Below are 21,460 nucleotides of genomic sequence, written 5' to 3'. Positions count from 1 at the left end.
TATGATGGTACTTTTTCTGTCCCTAGTGGCCTCACAATCTGAGTTTTTGTACCTGAGGCAATGGAGGGTTAAGTGACTTGCCCAAGGCCACACGGAGTTGTGGAGGGAATCGAACCCAGTACCCCAGCCCACTGCATTAACAACTAGGCTACTCCTCCACTGCACTTGAGTGACTATATCCGAAAAAGGTTGATGGTTCCCGGCTGGGAAAAAAAGGGCTGAAAGGCCCCTCGGACCAAAAAATGATTAAATTAGGGGTGGGCACCGATTAAAAAACTTAATCACAGTTGGTCGCATGATTAATCATGGCATGTATTTTGGACATAAGCTTTTCAAAATTTTTTTTTGGGAATGTTGACCCAAACCCCTTTTTGAACGAATGCTCAGCGTGGCTGATTATTCTTTACAACATGCTAATCAATTAGGGGTGGGCAACAATTAGAAATTTTAATCAAAATGAATCATGATATTAAAATTTTTAATCACATGAATAGTCAAAATTCTGAAATGGATGGCTTGGTACTGGTAAATTCTAACTGCATGAAAATTTTTGAAACCTGCTGAGTATAATGAAAAGTTGCATGTACACACTTCCATCCCACAGCACATTGCTCCCCCTCTCCTTTATACAGATACCTACCTTTATCCTTTCCTGTTGCAACCTCCCCCTTCTGCTGCTAAACCTGTTACTCCTGTTATATAGACACCCATTTCTCTCCTCTCCTACTGCTGACCCCAGCAGTATACAAGTTCAACATCCCCCCACCCCCCCATTTATCTGGCTCTTCATAGGGTCTCTAGCAGCGATTCCCACATGCTACTTGCAACCGACGCCAATGTCTTCCCTCTGTTATGTTATACCAATGTGAAACAGGATAGGCAGGGGAGAGAAAGCAATGCTGGGCAACAGACAGGAGTTAAAATTTGTGATCATGATTAAAAAATTTAATCATAGGTAAAATTTTTAACAAATAAATCATATTAATAGTGCACTAAATGCATTCTTAGGAATTAACTTTCTCCATGATTTTTCTAGAGTTGGAGGTTTGATTTAATTCCATGACTGAGCGATACAGTAGATAACATCTATAATGTTCACAATTTCTTTAAATCTTCAATCATTTCTTTCACTTCATCCAGTGCACAAACAAGAAACTTACGGCGATATTTTTTCTTTAAGGCTTCCAGTACACCCCGGTCCACTGGCTGACACAATGATGTGACATTGGGAGGCAGAAAAAGCACTCTTAAATCAGCACTTCTCAATTCACCTTTGTCAGGATGAGATGGTGCATTAATTGCTTTCCTAGGCAGCTTTATTATTTTCAAGAAGTTTTCTACTGATGGACCAAATTCCTTAAAAAATAGTTAAGGAAAATGTCTTTGTCCATACAGGCATTTCTCTGGTTCCTATAAGCCACCGAACTGCAGCAGGAACCATGTTTTTAAAGGCTCTAGGATTTTTTTTTACTTTCTAGTAATTTATGTCTACCAGTTGCATTGCTATAGGTTAGAATCTTCACTCTTTCTTTACTCCGTTTATAACCTGGAGCTGAGGCTTTGAGCCGTGATGCAAGAGTTCTTCATGGCAACATTTTAAAATTTAACCGGATTTCATCATAGTTGTGTATCTGGTCCATGATACACCTTGCTTTTTAAGGAGACGCTGAAATTTCGCTTTGAATGTGACCAATTCCTCAGAGTTCACTGACAGCTTTTCCTCAGTAATGCAGAGCTGCCTTATTTCATATCTTTTCTTCCAACGACCAAGCCACTCAATACTAGCAGTGAAATCAGGGTTACCTTAATTGAATTCCTTTAAAAAAAACAGGACTTTCTTTTGCAATATAGGTTCTGATATGGGTATGCCCTCATCTCTTTGCTGTGTGAATTACAGGAATAAGGCTTCGCTCACCTTCTCATTTTTTCATAGTATTTTTAGTGTCCAATGAAAATGTAGAGGCACAATTTGAGGTTCATTTCTCCAGCTCACTGCGTTGCCTTGTCCCGTCAAGAACTGTTACTCTCTCCACTCCTAGTACAAAAGTACATAAGTAATGCCACACTGGGAAAAGACCAAAGGTCCATCGAGCCCAGCATCCTGTCCACGACAGCGGCCAATCCAGGCCAAGGGCACCTGGCGAGCTTCCCAAACGTACAAACATTCTATTCATGTTATTCCTGGAATTGTGGATTTTTCCCCAAGTCCATTTAGTAGTGGTTTATGGACTTGTCCTTTAGGAAACCGTCTAACCCCTTTTTAAACTCTGCTAAGCTAACCGCCTTCACCACGTTCTCCGGCAACGAATTCTAGATTATAAGCTCATTAAGCGGGGACTGTCTTTCTTCTATGTTTGTGCAGCGCTGCGTATGCCTTGTAGCGCTATAGAAATGCTAAATAGTAGTAGTAGTAGTTAATTATGCGTTGGGTGAAGAAAAATTTTCTCCGATTTGTTTTAAATTTACTACACTGTAGTTTCATCGCATGCCCCCTAGTCCTAGTATTTTTGGAAAGCGTGAACAGACGCTTCACATCCACCTGTTCCACTCCACTCATTATTTTATATACCTCTATCATGACTCCCCTCAGCCGTCTCTTCTCCAAGCTGAAAAGCCCTAGCCTCCTTAGTCTTTCTTCATAGGGAAATAGTCCCATCCCCGCTATCATTTTAGTCGCCCTTCGCTGCACCTTTTCCAATTCTACTATATCCTAGTTCTGTTGCAGTTTTTTGGATGCATTCACTCTTGTCAATTCTTTTTAAAGTGTCAAGTTTCTGCATTATAGACAAAACAACTTTTTTCCTCTTTTGATTGGCCATTTCAGATGTGACCTTCTACAGACCTGAAGGAGAATACATGAAACCATTATATGTCACTGACAAGAATTCAAAGGATGGAGTTTACAGTTTAATCTAAATAACACTATCCCACAATGCGGGCAGAATTACAGGGTACTGTGGTCTCGGCTAACATTTATTTGTGGGCTCCTACCATAGGTCCCCCCCCCATACACTTCTTTTCTCAAACCCACCCCTGAGTCTCATTCACTCTTTTCAGGTCCACTCAGTCCCCACTGGAATCTTGTTTGTGGCTTTCATCTGACAACGATCCCATTTTAGGTCTCCAGAAGCAGTCTAGGGAAAACTGCAGGACCTACTTCTGGGAATGGTGGCAATAGCAGGTTGCAGAGGAAGCATGGGATCTGTGGAACAAAATGGCCTAGTGGTTAGAGCAGTGGGTTGACAACCAGGGAACCTCAGCATGTCATTTCATCCGCCACTGCCTTTGGTACAGAGAGGCCAAAGCTGGACTGTCCCCCAAGGAGTGGCGATGTGTCCGAGGTATAAATCTAGAAAGATTTAAGGTTTCATTCTAGTTTCCTGGAGAAATTGTTGACCAAGCCAAAATCTATCCTTAACATGAAAAAAACCCACAAATTTACTATTCTCTCATTGGCTGGGCTCCTTGATATTAAATCTTTTTTTTTGTTTTGTTTCGACAGTTTTTAATGACATTTTTTTCCAGTGAAGCACAAAAAAACCCTCCACAAACCTATACCATTTAATGTTTTGGATAACACAAAACAACATATAACATATAAAGTCAACATCTAAATAACTCTAACCCTGACCCAAAGTACCTGCCCTCCCCTGAACACTCGGAACTTTTACCACTTCTAAGCTTCTTCCATACCCCTCCCTCCCAGCCCCCGACCTTCCCCGATCTGCTATCTTTTTTCTGCTGACTATACAAGCTTTTTCCCTTCTCATACTAATTAAATTCAGTTAACTCTTAGAAGAAAGTTGGACAGGGATGCTGGGGAACAGTCTAATTTGCTCCCTAGCAGCCATACCTCCTCTAGAAAACAACATCCCAAGTTTCTGTATTCTCTTCCCAGAGATCAGGGGAAGAACTCCGTTTAGCCTTGGGAGGGGGAGGAGAGATGCTCAGTCCCATTGCAGGCTATGCAAAAGATGTAAAACAAAAACTATGGAAGGTATTGTTGCTGCCCAACTCATGGATTATCTTTCATCATTCTCACTCTTACACAAATCCCAATCAGGTTTTAGTCCTTCCTACAGTACAGAAACAGTTCTCAGTACTTTAATATCCAATTTCAGACAAGAAATTAGTTTGGGAATAAAGATAATTCGGATGCAATTTGACATGTCTAGTATGTTTGACATGTTAGACCATAACATACTATTGAATTTATTAGATCATTTTGGCTTAAGTAACAATGTTCTCTGGTGGTTCCAAGGTTTCCTTAAGCTGGTTCCCTCTTTCCTTCTTGGAATCCAGGAAAATGGAGTACCCTAGGGCTCCCCCCCTCTCTCCCATTTTATTCAATGTAATGATGTCCCCCTTAAGTAGTAGACTGGAATCTGCTGATTTCAAAATCTTCATATACGCAGATGATGTCACTATCTACTTCCCTTTCATAGAACACGTTTCTGAAATCCTGCATCAAATTAAATTAGGCCTAGACCTTAAGGAGTCCTGGGCATCAGAATTCTGACTAAAATTCAATAGGGACAAGACCAAATTACATATAATCATTAATCCCTAAGATCCCACTCTCTTTAATTCATTCACCATTGATCAGAACTCACATCCTCTAGAACCCATTCTGAAGATTCTAGTGTTTTCATTGATAAGCATCTCACATTTGTACACCACATTTCTAAAGTGATCGCCAAATCATTCACAACCCTCTGGAAGTTAAAATGCATCATACCCTACTTTACTGCAGGAGCCTTAAGACTTTTAGTAGAATCTCTAATCCTCTCCCAGATGGATTACTGTAATACCATCTATGTGGGGAGTAAGGACTCCAAACAGTACAAAACACAGCTGCTCGTTTCACCTTCAATCTTCCATGCTTTGAATGAGCCACTTCCTTAATGAAAGTTCATTGGCTTCCCATCAAGGCCAGAATACTATTCAAGCTGTGCACCTTCATTTACAGAATCCTTCATGGGCTGTCTCCAGATCACATGAATCATTCAATACAATATCTTCACATACAGCCTTACTTGATGCCAAAGACTCCCTTTTACTCCGCCCACCAAATTTAAAAATGTAACGTACAAATCTGTTCTTTCTACTGATTTCACTTATATTGGAACCAAATGTTGGAACTCTATTCCTAAATCTATTAAATCTCATTCAGATTACCTACAATTCTGTAAATTATTGAATTCCCTTTTCTTTTCAAATTCATTTCAAAATCCATCTCACTAGACTTTAATAACAAACAGTAAAGCAAAGTTAACCTACCTGTAGCAGGTATTCTCTGAGGACAGTAGGCCTTATATATTCTCAGAATCAGGTAACATGGCACTGCATTGCCCGGTTCAGAGCGTATAACAAGCTTTCTTCAAGGACAAGCAGGCCATTAATTCTCACAATTGGGGTATTCCTAGCATTCAGGCTCACAGAAAACAACAAACATTGGTCCATTGGGCCTCGCAACGGCGAAGAAAGAACTCAGATTAACCTGGAACTATATACAAACTGAATGACAGTGCAGCCTGGAACAGAATAAAATGGGCCTAGGGGGGTGGAGTTGAATGCTAGAGCCCAAACAGATTCTGCAACACTGTCTGCCCAAACCAACTGCTGAGTTGGGTATCCTGCTCAAGGCAGTAATGAGATGTGAAGGTGTGGACTGAAGACCATACGCAGTCTTGCAAATTTCTTCAATGAAGGCTGACCACAAGTGGGCTACTGAAGCAGCCATGGCTCTGACATTGTGAGCCTTGACAAGACCCTCCAGGGTCAGTCCAGTCTGGGCATAAGTGAAAGAAATGCAATCTGCCAGCCAATTAGAGAATGTGCGTTTCCCAATGGTGACCCCCATCCTGCTGGGATTAAAAGAAACAAAAAGTTAGGCGGACTGTCTGAGGGGCCTTGTCCGTTCCACGTAGTAGGCCAATGTTCACTTGCAATCCAAGGTGTGCAAAGTGCTTTTGCCAGGATGGGAATGAGGTTGGGGAAAGAATATTGGCAAGACAATCGACTGGTTCACATGGAATTCCAACACAACCTTTGGTAGGAACTTAGGGTGCATGTGGAGGACTACTCTGTTACGATGAAACTTAGTATAAGGTGCATCCACTACTAGAGCCTGAAGCTCACTAATCCTACGAGCTGAAGTAACAGCCACCAAGAAAATGACCTTCCAGATCAAGTAATTCAGATGAGAGGAATTCAGTGGCTCGAAAGGAACTTTCATCAGCTGGGTGAGAACACTGAAGTCCCATGACACAGGTGGAGTTTTGAAAGGGGGCTTTGACAAAAGCAAACCTCTCATGAAGTGAAATAGAGGCTGTCCAGAGATGGGCTTACCTTCTAAGGGCTGATAAGCACTGATTACAATAAGGTGAACCCTTACAGGGCTGGTTTTGAGACTCAGAGAGATGTAGAAGGTATTCAAGCAGGATCTGTGTAAGGCAGGAAACAGAATCTAGGGCCTTGCCCTTACACCAGACGGCAAACATCCTCCATTAGAAAGAATAACACCTCTTAGTGGAATCTTTCCTGGTAGCCAGCAAGACCCGGAAGACACCCTCTGGCAGACCTAAAGAAGTAAATTCTAGGCTCTCAACATCCAGGGTGTGGAGGACCAGAGACTGAAAGTTGGGATGTAGAAGAGATCCCTTGTTCTGCGTGATGAAGGTCGGAAAACACTCCAATCTCCACGGTTCTTCGGAGGACAGAAGAAAGGAGAACCAGATCTACCATGGCCAGTACGGTACGATCAATATCATGGTCCCGTGGTCTTGCTTGAGTTTCAGCAAAGTCTTCCCAATAAGAGGTATGAGAGAATACGCATATAGAAGACATGTCCCCTAATGCAGGAAGAAGGCATCCGATGCTAGCCTGTCATGAGCTTGAAGTCTGGAACAGAACTGAGGGATTCAGTTGCGTGGCAAACAGATCCACCGAGGGGGTGCCCTATGCTCAGATCTTGTGGGCAACTCCCATGTTGAGGAACTACTCATGCGGTTGCATAACCCTGCTCAGCCTGTCAGCCAGACTATTGTTTTTCCTCACCAGATAAATGGCCTGAAGGAACATGCCGTATTGGTGAGCCCAGCACCACATCCGGACGGCCTCCTGAAACAGAGGGCGTGATCCGGTGCGCCCCCCTGATTGTTGGTGTAATACATTGCAACCTGATTGTCTGTTTGAAAGAGCACAATTTGGTTGGACAGTCGATCTCTGAAAGCCTTTAGAGCATTCCAGATCACCCAGAGATCCAGAAAATTGACCTGGAGACCTGTTTCCTGGAGGGACTTGGCTCCTTGAGTGTGAAGCCCATCTACATGAGCTCCCCCATCCATCATCAGTACCTTTTGAGGTTGAGGAACTTGGAATGGTAGTTCCAGAGTCAAATTGGATCGAATGGTCCACCAGAGCAGAGAGTGAACAAACCCTGGAGACACTTGGATGACATATGCTAGATCTCCCATAGCCTGACACCACTGGGAGGCTAGTGTTCACTGGGTAGATCTCATGTGAAAGCATGTCATGGGTGTCACAAACTGTGGAAGCCATGTGGCCCAACCACCTAAACATCTGCCGAGCTGTGACCTGCTGTGAGGCTCAAACCTAAGAAGCCAGAGGAACTAGAGTCTCCATTCTTGGTCCTGGGAGAAAAGCTCGAATCTGCTGTGTATCGAGGAGGGTTCCAATGAACTCCAATTCTTGAGCAGCATGAAGATGAGACTTGAGGTAGTTTATAACGAACCCTAGTAGCTCTAGCATCCGAACAGTCCTCTGCAAGGACTCCAGTGCACCATCCTCCAACGTGCTCGTCACCTGCCAATCATCGAGGTAAGGGAACACATGGACTCCCAGTCTGCGTAGCGACGCTGTGACTACTGCTAAACATTTGGTAAATACCCTGGGAGCTGATGAGAGGCCAAAAGGCAACATGCGATGCTGAAAGTGATGTGTTCCCAGCCTAAATCAAAGATACTTCCGATGGGATGGAAGTATCAAGATGTGAGTACATGCATTCTTCAAGTCCAGAGAGAATAGCCAATCATTTCCCTGAATCATGGTGTTGAACAAAAGTATGAAAGATTTGTTGAATAAAAGTATGAAAAATGCGGAGTGGAAGGCTCCATGATTACAACAAGCTGTTTTAACACTAACCCTCCTGAGGCATGAAATGAATGTGGCAACACATTAGCCAAAGGCAGGCTCCAGAAAGTCTGTGGGCTAAAAGGTAGGGGGGTAATAGAAAGCAGATGTTCTGCACATGATTAACAGTTTGTGGTATTCAGAGACTTGCACAGGAATGTTGTATGAGAGAATTAGTCAGAGGCCCGGTATAAAACTAGAGGGGAACAAAGAGGTAGGAAGCATTTTGAATTTTTCTTTGTCTGTGTATAGCATTTTGATTTGCCTTAAGCTTGCTGTAAATTGCTTGTGTGTGTAGATATGCTTTGAGTATAGAAATGCTTCCTGACTACCCCTATTGATGGTAATCAGCTTGTACACTAAACAAATGAGTAAACTGTTTATATTAAATATGAAATTCGTCTGGCCTTCTCTACAAACGTGGCGGCATCCTTTTATACAAAAGTGGCGACCTTACTCAGACCGCTGCCCGTCTGGAAGGTCAATGGGGAGACGATCCTGAACATTTTTTGAACAGAAATTTGTTCAGGGCCCTTACGTCTACGGTGGGATGAATCCCCCCATCTTCTTTTGCACGAGGAAGTACCTGGAATAGAATCCCTGCACTTCTGCCCCTGGTGGAACAGGTTTGACCGCATGGGCCTTTTGAAGGGCGGAGAGTTCTTCTGCAAGTACCTGCTTGTGCTGACAGATGAAGTAACGAGCTCTTGGTGGGCAATAAGGAGGTTTTTGAAGCCAACTGAGGGTGTATCCAAGGTGGACTATTTGAAGAACCCACTGGTTGGAGGTTACAAGGGGATATCTTTCGTAGAAAAACTTCAGCATCCCCCTGACCAGCAAGTCATCCGGGAGAGACACTTTCACAGTGGCTATGCTCTCCTGGAGCCAGTCAAAATCTCGTCCCTTGCTTTGACTGGGGAGCAGTAGGGGCCTTAGGCGCATGCTGTTGATGAGAATGAGCGCATTGGGCTGAGCCTGAACAGGCTGGTGAGAGGAGGTGGCATACCCTGATATCTCACCTTGCATCCAAACCAAAGCTTCAGCGTGCTTGTCTGACATTGCTGTCTGGATGTCTCAACGCCACCTGAAATTAAACATGACCAAAACCGAGCTTCTCAATTTTCCCCCCAAACACACCTCCCCACTCCCCCCCGTTTTCTATTTCTGTTGATGGCTCTCTCATTCTCCCTGTCTCCTCAGCTCGAAACCTTGGGGTCATCTTTGAATCTTCTCTCTCCTTCTCTGATCATATCCAGCAGATCGCCAAGATCTGTCGTTTCTTTCTTTACAACATCCGTAAAATCCGCCCCTTTCTTTCCGAGCACTGTACCAAAACCCTCATCCACACCCTTGTCACCTCTCGTTTGGACTACTGCAATCTGCTTCTTGCTGGCCTCCCACTTAGTCACTCTCCCCTCTCCAATCGGTTCAAAACTCTGCTGCCCGTCTCGTCTTCCGCCAGGGTCGCTTTACTCATACTACCCCTCTCCTCAAGTCGCTTCACTGGCTCCCTATCCATTTTCGCATCCTGTTTAAACTTCTTCTACTAACCTATAAATGTACTCACTCTGCTGCTCCCCAGTATCTCTCCACACTCGTCTTTCCCTACACCCCTTCCCGTGCACTCCGCTCCATGGATAAATCCTTATCATCTGTTCCCTTCTCCACTACTGCCAACTCCAGACTTCGCGCCTTCTGTCTCACTGCACCTTACACCTGGAATAAACTTCCTGAGCCCCTACTTCTTGCCCCATCCTTGGCCACCTTTAAATCTAGACTGAAAGCCCACCTCTTTAACATTGCTTTTGACTCGTAACCACTTGTAACCATTCACCTCCACCTACCCTCCTCTCCTCCTTCCTGTACACAATAACTGATTTGATGACTTTATTTTTGTCTATTAGATTGTAAGCTCTTTGAGCAGGGACTGTCTTTCTTCTATGTTTGTGCAGCGCTTTTGTGCAGCGCTGCGTACTCCTTGTAGCGCTATAAAAATGCTAAATAGTAGTAGTAGTAGTCTCTGTGAGTAGTAGACACCCCTCCTCAACTTGCCAAAAGACCTCCTAGCTGAGGAGGCTGATGCAGAAGGCACCCGGAGAGAGAGAGAAAAGATGGTATCAGTGTGTCTTTGATCTGGTCAGCGACCTCCTCAACTTTCTCTCCAAAAAGGTTATCCCCCCCCCCCCCCCCCGGCATGGGACATCCGCCAACCTCTGCTGAACTGACTGTTCCAAGTCAGAAAAACGCAGCCATGAGAGTCTGCATATTGCTATACTTTGAGCAGAGATCCTGGATGCCACATCAAAGGTTTTGTAGGCGACTCTGGCCAATAACTTATGACATGCCTTCTGCTGCACCAACTCGGCCTGCTCCGGTGGGAGAGAGTCCCTCAAGTCCAACAGCTTGCACAGAGAGTCCCGCAGGTACACGCTCGTAAAGAGCTGGTACACTTATATCCCTAGAACGCATATTGGGGGCCTTTTAGGCCCCCATGCTTACATTTTTGCTATTATCTGCAAAATTACTTTAGTTAGAATTTTGAAACTCAAGGTATTACTCAAGTATGTCATTGTTGATAATATCCAGTTGTTCATATAATTTTTTTTCATAGGCATTATGGTGTAACAATGCTTGTTTGGTGAAAACTACATCTGTACGAATTGGGGGCCTTTTAGGCCCCCGCTGTTTTTATCATGTTCTCAGAAGTGTTTGTGTCTCAAGTTACTTTATTTGTACTCAGTAATGCTGGTGGAGGGGCCAGGGTGTGGATAATAACATGTGAGGATGTCATGTGATTTTTGGAGGGAGTGATAAGGCCATGACATCACCTCAGGTCCTCTGAACACTGAGGACAGTATACACTGTGAGCTAATTGCTGAAGGACCTGTGATAAGATAAGCTGTTGAGAGGAAATCTGTTTCATTTTCTAACATCTAGTCAGCAATGGCACAGTCTTCCTCCAAGTGTCTGACTGACCAAGAGATTGAAGCGATTATGTTTCAAAGCGATGATGAAAGTGAACTATCTTTGTCTGATGAAGAATATCTGCCACCAGCTAATCAAACATCCTCATCCAGTGATTCTTCTGATGATGAAGAAGTGAATCTAGTGGATCCTCAAGAAGTGATAAGTAGAACATCCAAAACGAATGTTTTTTGGGACAGTAATCCTACATTAGTCGGACGTACTCCAATACACAATATTGTGAGACAGGCTCAAGGAGCTGTGGGAAGTCCCAGTTACTTTACCCCTAAAGATGTATTCTGTACTTATTTTTCTGACAATATTGCAGAAGAGGTCCTATTATGTTCAAACCTAGAAGGAAGACGTATCGCTTCAGCAAAAAATAAGTCCTGGAAAAATATCTCAAAAGAGGAACTTTATGCATATATTGGACTTTTCCTGCTGGCAGGGAGTCAAAAATCGTATGATGTCCCAATACGAGAATTATTTCTGGACCCACTTTCTGATCCACACTATAAGGCGACAATGTCAGTGGGCAGATATGAGGAAATTAGAAGGATCATTCGCTTTGATGATAAGCGAACTCGTGCAGCGAGGTTTGAAACAGACAAATTAGCCCCTATCAGTTATATCTGGTACATATTTATCAAAAATTGCACAAAACTTTACAATCCTAGTACTAATGTTACTGTAGATGAGCAACTTGTACCGTTCAGAGGACGCTGCAAATTCATACAATACATGCCCAGCAAGCCAGCCAAGTACGGTATAAAAATCTTCTGGATGTGTGATTCTGCAAATTATTATGGCATAAATGGCGTAATCTACTGTGGCAAAGAGGTTGGTGCACCAGTACAGAAGGATCTGGGGTCTGAAATAGTCAAAACTCTTGCTGTTCCAATATTCAATTCAGGTAGAAACATCACCATGGACAATTATTTCACCAATGTTGAACTAGGCAATTTTCTGCTTGCAAAAGCTATTACACTTGTTGGTACTATAAAGCAAAACAGACGAGAAATTCCAGCAGCACTCAAACACAATCGTCAGCGAGCACTTTATGAGAGTGTCTTTGGATTCAATAACAAAGCGACTTTGGTATCTTACAAGGCAAAGAAGGAGAAATCTGTAATTTTACTCAGTACCATGCATCACGATTGCAGTGTTGACAGCAATAACCAAAAATTGAAACCAGAAATCATCCTGCATTACAATGCAACAAAAGGAGGTGTAGATAAAATGGATGAGATGGTGGGAGAATATTCATGTAAGAGGCAAACAAAACGATGGCCTGTAGTACTATTTTCAAATATGCTTGATGTAGCAGCCCTAAATTCATTCATTATTTATACAGAAACTCATCCTGAATTTCATGCACAGAGGAAGGACAGGAGACGCTTATTCTTGAAGGACCTTTGTCATGAACTTGTAATACCTCACATGATAGAGCGAAGCGACTTGAAATGCTTGCCAAAGAAAACTAAAGAAGCAATGAAACGGTGTGGCGTACAGTTTCAGATTACTCCAGAGCCAGGAGAAAGAAAACGAAAGCGTTGTTTCATGTGTCCAAGAAACATAGAGAGGAAAACTGAGCGATATTGTTCCACTTGTAAGGAAACTGTTTGCAAAGAACACTCTTCTGAAAAAATAACATGTCAGAATTGTTTGGAAGACTAATATAATAGAAAAGAAAGTTAGAATAAAAATGTAGCTGCAGCTAGTTTGCTATAGATTTCTATGCATTTTTGTGTGTTTTCATGTCTTTGCGTGAAATTTGGGAAAAAAAAGATTTTTTGGTGTTTTCTGTGAAAAATTATAATTAAAATGTTGTCCACTATTCATATTTTATTGAGCAATTTTGAAATAAACTTGTGAAAGTTATTTAAGTGTGTTTTACAGAAGAAGATGTAAGAGATCTGCCTGTACCGGAATTGGTTTTCAAGGGTGATAATGCAGAAGAACTGAAATATATCTCGGTGAACCTGGAAGATGAACTAAGCCAAATTGGAACGGATGGCATAAATCTAAGGATACTCAAAAGAACTCAAGCATGAAATTGCTGATCTGCTGTTAGTTATATGAAGACTATCGTTAAAATTGTCTGTATTTCCTGAAGATTGGAGGGTGGCCAATGTGTTGCCGATTTCTAAAAAGGGTTCTAGGGGTGATCCGGGAAATTATAGACCGGTAAGCCTGACGGCGGTGCCAGGCAAAATAGTGGAATAAAGAATAAAATTATAGAACACGTAGACAAACATGGTTTATTGGGAGAGTCAGCATGGGTTCAGCCAAGGGAAGTCTTGCCTCACTAATTTGCTTCATTTCTTTGGAGGTGTAAATAAACATGTGGATAAAGGTGAGCCGGTTGATGTAATATACCTAGATTTTCAGAAAGCTTTTGATAAAGCTCCTCATGAGAGACTCCTGAGAAAATTAAAGAGTCATGGGATAGGAGGCAAGGTTCTGGTGTGGGTTAGGCATTGGTTACTGGACAGAAAACAGAGGGTAGGGTTAAATGGTCCTTTCTCTCAATGGAGGCGAGTGGAGTGCTGCACAGATCTGTACTGGGACCGGTACTATTTAACATATTTATAAATGATATGGAAATCGGAATGAGTGAGGTGATCAAATCTGCAGATGATACAAAACTATTCAAGGTTGTTAAAAAACATGCAGCCTGTGAAATATTGCAGGAAGACCTTAGGAAATTGGAAGACTGGGCGTCCAAATGGCAGATTAAATTTAATATGGACAAATGAAAGGGAAAGGGAAGGGAAAGGGAAATGGGACTTGATATACCGCCTTTCTGAGGTTCTTTTTGCAACTACATTCAAAGCGGTTTACATATATTCAAGTACTTATATTGTGCCAGGGGCAATGGAGGGTTAAGTGACTTGCCCAGAGTCACAAGGAGCTGCAGTGGGAATCGAACTCAGTTCTCCAGGATCAAAGTCCACTGCGCTAACCACTAGGCTACTCCTCCACTAGGTGAAGCACACTGGAAAGAATAATCCAAATCAGTTACCTGATGCTAGAGTCCACCTTGGGGGGGGGGTCAGCACTCAAGAAAAAGATCTTGGTGTCGTAGTAGATAATACGCTGAAATCTTCTGCTCAGTGTGTGGCGATGGCCAAAAAAGCAAATAGGATGCTAGGAATTATTAGGAAAGGGATGGTGAATAAGACTGAAAACACTATAATGCCTTTGTATCGCTCCATGGCACATCTGCACTTTGAGTATTGCATTCAGTTCTGGCTGCCATATCTCAAAAAAGATATAGCAGAATTAGAAAATGTTCAAAGAACAGCAACCAAAATGATGAAGGGGATGGAACTCCTCTCATATGAGGAAAGGCTAAAGAGGTTAGGGCTCTTCAGCTTTGGAAAAGAGATGAGGAGAGATATGATTGAGGTCTACAAAATCCTGAGTGGTGTAGAAGTAAATCTAATTTTTACTCGTTCCAAAAGTACAAAGACTAGGGGATACTCGAGGACGTTACATGCAGTGGTGTGCTGGAGGTGGCTCGCACCAGCTCTGTAGAGCCGGTTGTTAATTTTTGAACAATTTTGCGAGCCGGTTGTTGTGCTCTCAGCCGGGACGTGAAGGGTTTATTTCCCCTACTATTTGCAGCGGGAGGCTGGAGGCACGCATGCCCAAACACACCAGCTGTCACCTGATATTGGTGCATGCGTGGTGTGTGGCAACCCTGCCTCCTCATGCTGCACTGCAGGCAATTTATTCCTGTGCTCGTGGGCTGGCTCGCTTACCTCAAGCAGCGCTCCTGATCACAGCCCAGCTGGTCATGGAGCTGTACTGCACGGTCCAACACTCCAACTCCAACCTCAGCTTGGCTGCCCCGCCACTGTCCTCCTGAGAATTCAGCTGCCAGAGAAGACAGAGGAGAGCCCTGCTGGCTGCTGGGCTGATCGTTGCCCTTCCCGCCCCATGCGCTGAACATTTTCAACATCCGCTCCCTCCCTCAACCTCTCTCCCCTCCCCCGCTCCCTCCCTCAACCATTATCGCCACCATCGCAGCCCACACTGCCATCCTCAGAACCAAACCGTTATTGTACCTGCAGCAGGCAGTGGTTAAGACAGGATGCCGGCATTGGGGTCCTTCTGCTGCCACGTCCCGCCTACTCTGATTCAACTTGCTGTTTCCGCGTAGGCAGGACGCGGCAGGCAAAGGACACCGTCAGGACCAAGGAGGTTTGAAGTGATGAGACGCCTATCTACTCCACGGTAAGCAAGGAAGCCAATTTGGTTAATCTCTGTTTCCACTCCCCCGCGCAGCCGTCATCTCTAGTACACTCAATCCAAAGCAAGCAAACCTATGAGCTGCTGCATCCACATTCTCGTTCTTTATTGTTTGTCCATCTGTAACAAGTCTAAAGCTGTTTCAATTGGATAGGAGTACTGCCTTAAAAGGTAGAGGTCTAGTTTTTGGGTTTTTTTTACTTATTGGACAACTTTTTAATTTATTTGAAAGCTTCCCATAAGATATAAATATCATGAAATAACAACTGAATATCACTAAAACATCTTTAAAAAATTATCATAGCTGGAAGAAACAGCAATTTTAAACTCTGTATTTTGTGCACATTTTTCTACACAAAAAAATAAATAAATAAATAATAATAATAATTAAATACACTGTATACAATACAAATGGCCAAATTTCAGTGAGGATATCCTGTTTCCTGATGGGTTCATCTTAACTGTTGTTGTAATCTACCTTGGGAAGCCTGGTGTTATAAAGATGATGGAATATATATTGAAATTAAATGGAAGTAGAATTAAACTCTCCTTTCATTGGGGCACATGGAATCAGATCTTAATCTGTTTTGTAGAAGTTTATCTTTTAGATACACAAATTGATTATTCTGTTTTGAACATGTTTCAGGGGCAAGTGGTTTTATTAGTAAAAATAAATATTTTGTTTCATGCAGATTTCTTTTGTTTAAACATAAATGGGCCATAAGCCCCTAATGCAGCCCATATTGGTTTTCTTATATTTTTTTCTTGTGATAACTTATACGGTGCGAAAACAGAAAACTCATCTCTGTCTGGTTGGTAATAGAAGGAGCTCATTGTGAACACTATCCACCCTAAAAGGTTGTTTTGTGGCTGTACATGAAGAATTGTGATATTGAATAAATAAGCGTATGTGTAGCGTGCCTGCACGGGTAAGGGGGGGGGGAGGTGTTGTGCCCCCCCCCCCCCAAATTGCAGGGCTGGCTATGCCCGGAGAGAGCCTGTTAAAATTTTACCACCTAACTCTCTCCCTGGGAATAGCCAGCTCTGCAATTTGGGGGGGGGGGGGGGGGCGTGCAGAGGTAGACAGAGGGCGCAGAAGTGGACAGGAGGGGGCGCACAGGTGGACTGGGGAGAGAGCCTGTGGTTAAAAAATTACCAGCACACCACTGGTTACATGGAAATACTTTTAAAACAAATGAGGAAATATTTTTTCACTCAACAAATAGTTAAGCTCTGGAACTCTTTGCCAAAGGATGCGGTAACAGCATTTCTGGGTTTAAAAAAGGTTTGGACAAGTTCCTGGAGGTAAAGTACATAGTCTGCTATTGAGTCAGACATGGGAAGCAAATGCTTGCCCTGGAATTTGTAGTATGAAGTGTTGCCACCATTTGGGTTTCTGCTAGGTACTTGTGACCTGGCTTGGCCACTGTTTGAAAAACAGGATACTGGGCTAGATGGACCATTGGTCTGACACAATATGGCTACTCTTTATGTTCTTATCCTCTGAAAAATACCTTAGATCCCTCCTCTGACTCCTATGAGCATTCATTGGTGTCAGAAGGAAATGCCTCAAGGGAGGGCTGAGACCAAGCCTGCCTCAACTTTGAGGAGCCATGTCCCCCATGAGGGGCGTTGAGGAGTCGGCTCCTGCCTCGACTCTGGCGAAGCTTTCTCCACTGACATCAATCGGGTACCGGTTTGGGTGGCAGTCGACTCCAGGGCCGCACATGGCGCCGGTGGCTGCACTGTAGGCTGAGGGCTAAGCAGGGCACAAGCACCCCTGATATCGATGCACACCGTTGCAAAGGCCATCCAGCAGCTCAGGGAGCAAGGTGCAGATACGCTCATTGAGGGCTGGCACCAAGAAAGACTGGAGTGCCAGCTCCAAGACAGGCTGCAGAACCGATGGGGCCAAGACAGGTGTTGGGCCTTGGCTGCTTGAAGACAGACACATTGGTACCTCCTGAATAGAGGGGGCGTGATCGTCCCGGCACCGACGCTTCTCGGGTGCTGAATCCCTTGATGCCCTGGAGCTTCCAGCACCATGCGTCGAGGACAACCGATGCCGATGCTTCTTGGCTTTCACCCGCAGCTTGGCGTCAAAACTCCTTGGTGCCGATGAGGACAAAGTCAAATCCTCACGTTGCCTCAAGTCGGGTCCAACACTGGCCGGTCCTGGGGGCTCTATCCAGCAGCCGATGTACACGATGTACAGACAGGTTAACAACCCACCTGACGTACTACTGCTCCCAGTGTCAATGGGTCTTGAAGCAGCCATATGGACCAATGTTCCCGATGCAGTTTTCGATGTCAACGCCAATATCGCGTACTCGAACCCAACTCCAAAAATCTTCTTGCGATGAGCCTCTCTGGACACCTGTCCTCTTCTTCATCTGAAGACACAGTTGGCAGTGCTATGGTTGGGCCCTAAGCACTGAAATCACCAAGAATGGGTGTCTTTTCCAGAGATCATCTGATTGCACCGGGAACAGCGTTTAAAGCCACTGGGAGCTTTAGTGGACATGGAAAGAAAAACCTCCGAAGCCAAATCAAAAGGCACGATGCCTGAAAAAAGGGACAAGGCACCACAAAAAAAAAAAAAAAACCACAGGAAAGACCCAACTGGAGACTATGCCTAAACCATGGAAAATAAAAACCAGTAAAAAGAACTAAATATAGATGGGACAAGAAGGGGACAAAGACCTGAACAAGGCACAGCGAAAAATTGCAAAAAAGAAGCCAAAAATACAGCAAAAAAGAAGCTCTTCCAAACTAGGAGTGACGAGAAACTACAGAAGAAAACTTCTCCTCACCGCGATAGAAAAACAACTGCGGTAACCTCTCCCTAATGGCGGGCGGGAAGGAACTCAAACTCCAAAAAGCTTTGTAAAGCTTGTTATAAACGCCAGACCAGGCAACACGGTGCCACGCTACCCAATTGTGAGAATTAATGGCCTGCTTGTCCTCATAGAAAAGTCTAGTTTCTTATTTTATTGCAACTCAGTAGTTACAAATTTATCGGTTCACTTATTATATCAATTCCTACAAATTGTCCATATTTCTCTATCACTGTAGAATAGTATTTTTTCTATATTATAATTATTCTGTTTCTTTAAGTGCAATATGTAAGCCACACTGAACCTACTTTCGGGATAATGCAGGATATAAATGTCATAATAATGATATAGTCTGGAATTGCAGGATCCGGGGCTGGAGAATGTTGTAGGGAGTTTCCCTGGGAACACAACCAATACACACTCTGCCCCTGGGTCTCTGACTGCTTCCGTAAGGCTCCAGGAAGTAACCTGGAGTCCTCCATAAAGTCAGGCGCCTCCACAGAGGAAGAGATGGAAAAGGTCCCCTGGCAAAGGCAAACTCTGAACATGGGGTGGATTCTGGAGAAGAAATGGACACCTGCTGAATAAGGTACCTTTTATTTTGCTTTGCCTTTTTCTGGACCCTTGCACCCTGCTGGGGCAGTTATTTAGCTGATGACCACAGCATAGTAATAACCGTAGGAGGGTAGGATGCTTTTGCTCTTGTGGTGCAGTTTGCCTAGCACCGTAGGAGAAGAATTTATCTGTTTAAGCCCAGTGCCTTAAAAAGTGAAGAACAAAAGTTTTTTTGTTTTTTTTTTACTCTATAGCTTTTTACTTTATTTGAAAGCTTCTCATTTGTAGATATAAATATCATGAAATAAAATTGAATATATCACTAAAACTGCTTAAAAATTATTGTAGCTGGTGGAAACAGCACTAATAAAGGCTGTATTTTGTGCTCCTTTTTCTACCCTGTTCTATACGATACAGTAATATATGGCCAAATTTCAGTGAGGATACCCTGTTTACTGATGGGTTCATCTTAACTGTTGTTGTAATCTGCCTTGAAAAGCCTGGAGTTATAAATATTGAAAGTAAAATTAAACTCTCCTTTCATTGAAGCACATGGAATCACATCATCACCTCACCTCTTTTGTACAAATGGATTATTCTGTTTTGAGCATGTTTCAGGGACAAGTGGTTTTCAGAAGTCAGAATAATAAAAATAAATATTTTCTTTCATGCAGATCTCTCATTTGCTTAAACATAACTAAATGGGCTATAAGCCCCTAATGTAGTTCATTGGTTTTCTTATATTTTGTCCTTCTAATGAGTTATACTGTGCCAAATCCCTCCTCCCCCGCCAACGCCGCTGTAGTAATGCCGCCATCCCCGTCCCGCATACTACAACCCTCCCAAGAAGACCTACCTTGATCCTTGAAGGCCGCCCTGGTGGTTTAGTGGCCTCTGCGGCTGCAGGGGCAGGAGAGCATCCCACTCTTTCCTGCACTCTGCCACTACTCCTTCTTCGTTTTGGTTTTCTGTGCTGTGGGCGGCGCCACTGGATTTTTAAAATGGCTGCCGAGACTTCGTCGGCAAGTCTGCATATTTTATATCACATTCATATCATATGCTATGAGTGCAGATGCTTTGTATCTCAATGGAGAAGGGAAAGACATCTAAAGGTTGATATTAGTGAGTAAAATTGTAAGCAATACTTTGGCTTAATCATGTATTGATAATGAATGTGACTATGATGCAGCCATAATGATAAAATCATTCTTTAGACTATTGGCATGTTGTTGTAGTATTGTGTTCCTAGACTGCATCATATATAACTGCCTATATGTGGCTTGCATAGTGGCAAATTGCCCACTGCCCTGTTTGTGATACTAGTGTTTAATCAAGGAGTGTAACTAGCATGATGTAGCGGGTGTGGCTCTGGCCAACTTGTTGAGACACTGAACGGACCATACAGTTCTTTATCTATCATTTACTATGGAACTATGTCAACAAATGGGGAAAGCATGTAGAGAATGGGCTTATGGAAGGTTAAGGTCAATGGTGTTTTCCCCCTGGGCTGGGGTACAAGGCAGGGGTGCCCTCTTTTCCCCTAATATTTGCATTGGCCATTGTTTGTAGGTGGAGTGGTGTGGCGTGTCACCAGGAGAATAGAGAAGAGGGAAGAACCTGTTTAAAAGGAGCAAACTATGTTTCAGTATATCAGTATTTTTGTACCGCACAAGATAGAACTACTTCCCCCACAGAAATTAATTGCGCCATTATTTTGTAGACTTCATTTCTCTGAAAGCCCTGTTTCAATCTAGTCCATTGTGTGTCTTTTTACTGGTCTTTCCTCCCACAACAAAACTGGTCCCATTCCATTAAATTTGGGGGGAATTATTTTGCTCCAAGACAGACACATTCTCAACCCTTTATGTATAATTTCTTTTCAATATTTATTTATTTGATACTTGTATCCCACATTATCTGAATACAATTATTCAGCACTATGGGGCCCTTTTACAGAGCGTCGGAAAGCCCAATGTGGGCTTACCGCTCGCTCTTCCGGGACTACCGCTGGCCCGACGCAGCCGCCGGCAGTAGTCTTGCCCCGAGTGCAAGCCATTTCCGGGGGAAAAGAAAAACGCCGGAAATAGCTTGTGTGGTGATAACCTGTTAGTAATCGGGCATCGCCACATGCTGCTCCATTATCACCGTGTTAGCACAGGAGCCCTTATCGCCACCTCAATGTGTGGAGGTAAGGGCTCGCCACTGCATGGTTATGTGTGTCTGGGGGCTTTTTACCTGCTGCAGTAAAAAGGGCCCTGGCGCGTGGGAAAAATGACCCCCAACACTAGTGCAGGGCCCTTTTCCTGCAGCTTGGTAAAAGGACCCCTATATGATTTACAAAAGTAATGAACAATACAAGTTAATATCTATTTGAGTGGAATAATAAAAAGTCTGGCCAACTCACCAAGCATCAAAAATGAGCCATTTTACGCAAATATAGAAACAGTAGTAAACTTACAAAAGCAGCCAAAATCCTAACAGCATTAAAAGGGATGGATGTGCAACATGACAACGTAAAACATATTTGAAAGAGCATACAGATGGAAAAGAAAAATCCTCAAAAGCATAACAGGATTGGTGTCTTACTAGCTCTGAAGAAAAAAAAGAAAGAGGAATCTCTGTGACTTTTGCAGCACAGGAACTGAAGCACATGCATAATGGGTCTCTAAAATTTTCTAGAAAGTAGTTCTAAG

The 21,460-nt window shown here is 43.3% G+C and overlaps 1 protein-coding gene across 4 annotated transcripts in view; it reads right to left on the bottom strand.

Moving 5' to 3' along the window:
* Positions 1 to 21,460, bottom strand: part of DRAP1 (DR1 associated protein 1) — a 138,950-nt gene that overhangs the window by 30,219 nt on the left and 87,271 nt on the right. The gene's annotated exons all lie outside the window — the stretch shown is intronic.

This window comes from Microcaecilia unicolor, chromosome 11 (genome assembly GCF_901765095.1).
Source record: "Microcaecilia unicolor chromosome 11, aMicUni1.1, whole genome shotgun sequence".
NCBI classification, from domain to species: Eukaryota; Metazoa; Chordata; class Amphibia; order Gymnophiona; family Siphonopidae; genus Microcaecilia; species Microcaecilia unicolor.
Note: the sequence above shows the minus strand (reverse complement) of the source record. Positions and strands in the feature narration are given on the sequence as shown.